This window comes from Cynocephalus volans, chromosome 2 (genome assembly GCF_027409185.1).
Source record: "Cynocephalus volans isolate mCynVol1 chromosome 2, mCynVol1.pri, whole genome shotgun sequence".
In the NCBI taxonomy this organism is placed as follows: domain Eukaryota; kingdom Metazoa; phylum Chordata; class Mammalia; order Dermoptera; family Cynocephalidae; genus Cynocephalus; species Cynocephalus volans.
The window spans coordinates 109,206,182-109,211,490 of NC_084461.1; the positions used below are offsets into that span (position 1 = coordinate 109,206,182).

At 34.7% G+C, this 5,309-nt stretch overlaps 1 pseudogene; it reads left to right on the forward strand.

Moving 5' to 3' along the window:
* Nucleotides 1-2,099: 2,099 nt before the first annotated feature.
* On the forward strand, nt 2,100-2,966 carry LOC134370287 (nucleophosmin-like; annotated as a pseudogene).
* Nucleotides 2,967-5,309: the final 2,343 nt, after the last annotated feature.

Genomic DNA, 5,309 nt, shown 5'->3' on the forward strand with positions numbered 1-5,309 from the left:
TATGAGATTAAGAATCTAAGAAGGATTTTTGTCAGTTTCATGATTCTGGGGAAATAAAAAATGTAATTAAAGGACCGCCAAAAGGATGGGCTTCTGATAAGAACACCTAGCTTTCAAGTGAGCCCCAGGAGGGCTATAGTCTAAGAGTAAGGTTAAACTGGAAATAGATCAGCCTGACAAAGATGGAAACCCAGCTGAGAAAATTCCATCTCTGTTTGGATTAAAATAATCCATGTCTGTGCTAATTGGTTTCCCATAAGCTAAGAAAATCATCCCTGAGAAAGATAACATTTTTCAGAAACTCTGTAATTTTTACACATGATTTTCATATTTGATAAAAAATGACCAGGTACACAAGAAAAAAAAAATCAAGGGAAAAGGGACAATAGAAACTGATGCACAGGTGATCCAGATACTGGTTCTCAGACACAGACTTTAAAATAACTGTGAATAATAAATTGAAGAGAATAGATGACAAGATGGAGAAATCAACTAGACAACTGGAATTTATATCCAAAAAATAAAATAGAAATTCTAAAACTAAAACATAGTAATATCTGAAGTCAAGAATATAATAGAGGCTTCCTCATATCCACCAGAATAGCTAAAATTAAATCTACCAGTACAATGACAAGGTTATAAGTGACAGTGACAATGCAGGCCAACCAAAACTCTTGTACATTGTTAATAGGAATGTAAAATGGCACGGCCACTTTGGAAAAAGATGTGACAGTTCCTTATATAATTAAATATATACTTTTGCTATGATCCAGCAATTTCACTCCTAGGTATTTAACCAAGAGAAATAAAAAATATACAATCACAAAAGGACTTGCACGAGTGTATTCACAGCAGCTTTGTTCATAGCAGGTCAAAGCTGGAATCAGCTCAGTTGCCCATCAAGAGAATAGATTAAAAATAAACTGTGAAACAGTCACACAACGAAATACTACTTAGCAATAAAAGGGCATTAACTCCTGCTGTGAGGTGAACTGCATCCCTCAAAAACGATATGTTGAAGTTCTAATCTTTGGTACACAGAATGTGACCTTATTTAGAAATATGGTCATTATAGAGGTAATCAATTTTAAATGAGGTGATTATGGTGAATCCTAATCCATTATGACTGACGTCCTTATAAAAAAGTGAAATTTGGACAAAGAGACAGACAGAGGGAAGATGGTGTAAAGATATACACAGACAGAAGGCCTTGTGACTGTAGTGGTGCATATACAAGCCAAGGAATGACAGGCGTGGCTAGCAAACACCAGAAGCTAGAAGAGGCAAAAAAGTATTCTTCCCAAGATCCTTCAGAGAGAGCAAGACCCTGCTGGTAACTTGATTTCAGACTTCTAGCACCCACAACTGTGAAGTGATAAATTTCTATTTTTTTAGGCCACACAGTTTTTCATACTTCATTATGGACAGCCTAAGAAACTAAAACAACTATTTATGCATTTACCAACATGAATTCCAAGAGCATTATGTTGAGTAAAAAAGCCTTACATGAAAGAATACATACTTCATGATTTATTTATATGAAGTCTAGAACAAGCAAAACTAACCTATGGTGGGAAAAAAAGTCAGAACAGGGATTGTTTCTGCGTGTGGAGTTTGGAATTGACTGTAAAAAGAAATGCGGAAACTTTCTAGATGGTGATCATACACCATATCTTATGGATTCTTTATCTTATGGGCTGGATTGTGTCCCCCCAGAAGATATGTAATTACAAAAGTGCTTGTTCTTATCAAAACTTAGAAAATGAACATCTAAGATTTGTGCATTTTATTGTACGTAAATGTTACCACAAAAGAAATAAAAACTGTAAACAAATACTGAACTCTAGTTAATGATGTACATGAGGAATTAATTAGAGGGAAGTGTACTGATGTCTGCAATTCAATTTGAAATGCATCAAGAACATCGATGAATGGATAGAGAGATAGAGAGATAGATATGTGATAATGCAAGTATAATATAATAATAGCAGAATCTGTTTGGGGGCCCTGGTGTGATTCTGTCCTGCGGCTGATCTGCAGAGCAGTAGTCGTTTCTCTCTGTCTACCTTCTCTCCCACCTAAATGTATGCCACCACCCCATGGAAGATTCGATGGATATGGATATGAGCCCCCTGAGGCCCCGGAACTATCTTTTCAGTTGTGAACTAAAGGCCAACAAAGATTATCACTTTAAGGTGGATAATGATGAAAATGAGCACCAGTTATCTTTAAGAACGGTCAGTTTAGGGGCTGGTGCAAAGGATGAATCGCACATTGTCGAAGCAGAGGAAATGAATCATGAGAACAGTCCAATTAAAGTAACACTGGCAACTTTGAAAATGTCTGTAAAGCCTTTTCTCTTGGGGGCTTTGAGATAATGCCACCTGTTGTCTTAGGGTTGAAGTGTGGCTCAGGGCCTGTGCATATTAGTGGACAGAACTTAGTAGCTGTAGAAGAAGATGCAGAATCAGAAGATGAAGAGGAGGAGAGAGTGAAACTCTTAAATATGTCTGGAAAGCAATCTGCCCCTGGAAGTGGTAGCAAGCTTCTATACAAAAAGGCAAAACTTGCTGCTGATGAAGATGATAATGACATGATGATGATGATGATGACAACAGTGATGATTTTGATGATGAGGAAACTGAAGAAAAAGCTCCAGGGAAGAAATCTGAATGAGATACTCCAGCCAAAAATGCACAAAAATCAAAAAAGAATGGAAAAGACTCAAAAGCATCAACACCAAGATCCAAAGGTCAAGAATCCTTCAAAAACAGGAAAAAACTTGTAAAACATCAAAAGGACCTAGTTCCATAGAAGACATTAAAGCAAAAATGCAAGCAAGTATAGAAAAAGGTGATTCTCTTCCCAAAGTGGAAGCCAAGTTCATCAATTATGTGAAGAATTGCTTCCAGATGACTGAACAGGAGGCTATTCAAGATCTCTGGCAGTGGAGGAAGTCTCTTTAAGAAAACAGTTTAAACAATTTGTTAAAATTTTCCATCTTATTTTATTTCTGTAGGCTGTCCTTTTTGTAACATAGGTGAGAATTTTCCCTGCTGTGTTTGATATATGTTGTCCAAGTTCCATTGCCAAGAATGTGTTGTCCAAAAATGCCTGTTTAATTTTTAAGATGGAACTCCACCCCTTTGCTTGGTTTTAAGTAAGTATGGGATGTCATGATAGTACATAGAAGTAGTGGTGGTCAGACATGGAGATGGTGAGGAGACAAAAATATACATGTGAAATAAACTCAGTAATTTAATAAAATAAAAAAAAAGAATCTGTTTGGTGGATATAGGGGTGCTCGATGTAAAATTCTTTCAACTCTGCCACAATTTGAATATTTTCATAATAAAATGTTACAGAAAAAAAGAATGTAACATAAGAGTTTACCAAATTAGATATAGCTGAAGCTCTACACTCTATGAAAAAGAAAATTGAAAATATAGAAAGGAGTAGAAGTGATACTTGACTTAGTGATAAAGTCTAACATAGGTGTAATTGAAGTTCTAGAATAGGTAGGAAAAGAGAATAGGCTAGATGCAATGTTTAAAAAGATAGTAGCTGAGAATTTTTCAAAGCAGATGAAATACTTCAAGCCACATATTCAGTTAACACAATGAACTGCAAGCAGGATAAATACATAGGAAAACACAACTATATACATTCAGTTAAACTGTTGAGAAACAAAGACAAAAGCCTTTTAAAGAATTCAGCAATCCATCTATAAGACTGAGAGCTGACTTCTCAAAAGAAATGATGGAAGCCAGAAACCAATGGAATAACATCTTTAAAATGAGGCACATGGACACAGCTAGAATTTATCAGGCTTTTACTATGTGCCAGGCTCTGGGTTAACCATTACAAACATCACCCCACATAATCCTCACAAGATGCTAATGATGCAGAATATCTTCATTTTAATGAAAAGAAATTGAGGCTTGAAAAAGTTAATTATTTTCATAGTCAGATAGCTAACGAGTTGTAAAGATTTAAACTTCACTGTAACAGACTCTAATCATATTTAACCTATATATTATGCTACTTCCTGACTGATTTTTTTCCCCTCCATTCCTGTGGGTCTGGCTAGGCTCTGGGTCCCAGCCTGCCCTGATTTGGGAATTCCGCTGCCCTGATTTGGGAATTCTTAAAGCCCAGGTTCTCAAACAGCACATAGTAGTTATGACAATATGCTTAGGGTTAATGTTGAAAAAGGGGAGAGAGAAAAAATGGAACATGGTGGAATTCTAGTATCTAATATTAGATAACAAGGATACAGATCACATTATGGTATGGTATTGGAGCACTGACCATAGACAGAATACCTTTAATTAGCATCTTTTCTTTGAATGTGGTGTATCTAGTCTCCATTTTGACACTATGGTAGATGACTGAAATGCTACCTTGTGTCTTGTTAGCACTGTATTGTAAAGTGTATATTCTTACAGAAAATTGACAAGGTGATGAGCTGTCACTTTAGCTAAGAGAATATCCCATTTTTAATGAATATTATTTCATAAGGAAATGTGCTGATGACAGCTTATTTCAGTGGAAACTGTTGATGCATAACCTTTTTGCTAGACAGCATTATATCAGTAGTGACAATACCTAAAAATCCATACTAGATGCTAGAAATATGTTTGCAACAATATTTGAGAAATGAGTACATAATAGTAAGTAAAATATTTTAATACATTTTGTTATTGTATGTATTCATATTATAGAAGATTTTATGAGGCATATGTATTTTTTATATAAGGTAGTCATTTGTATCCAATTTTTTAAAAATATTTTATCTTTAAGCCTGTGATAAGATGTCAGAATATGTCTTCAGAATAAATTTATATGTTAGATGAATGCACAAATGTGTATATGTATATATTAATATGCATGTAGATTTTTAAAATTCTGAAGTCAGTACTTAAATACCATATAAATACATCTAATCCAGCACATAAGCACAGATCCTCTACTGATTACTGGAATTAAAACAGCTACATTTAAGTCCTGGTTCTATCATTTTATTTTGTAATACTGGAAGCAATTCTCCATCTCTTATTTAAGATGACTTGACTTCTCAGTTAAAATGGAGAAAATAATATTGCCCTACATACTTCAGAGGGTAGTGAGGAGGCCTTTAAATGAGATAACGTGTATGAAGAAACTTGATACTGCAAGTATATATTAAATGATATATGTATGTAATTGCATATTATCATATTATGTGTACATATGTATATATATAAAATGATGTATATAAACACAAGGGTTATGGGCTGAATGTTTCTAGGAGTCACCAATCTATGGTT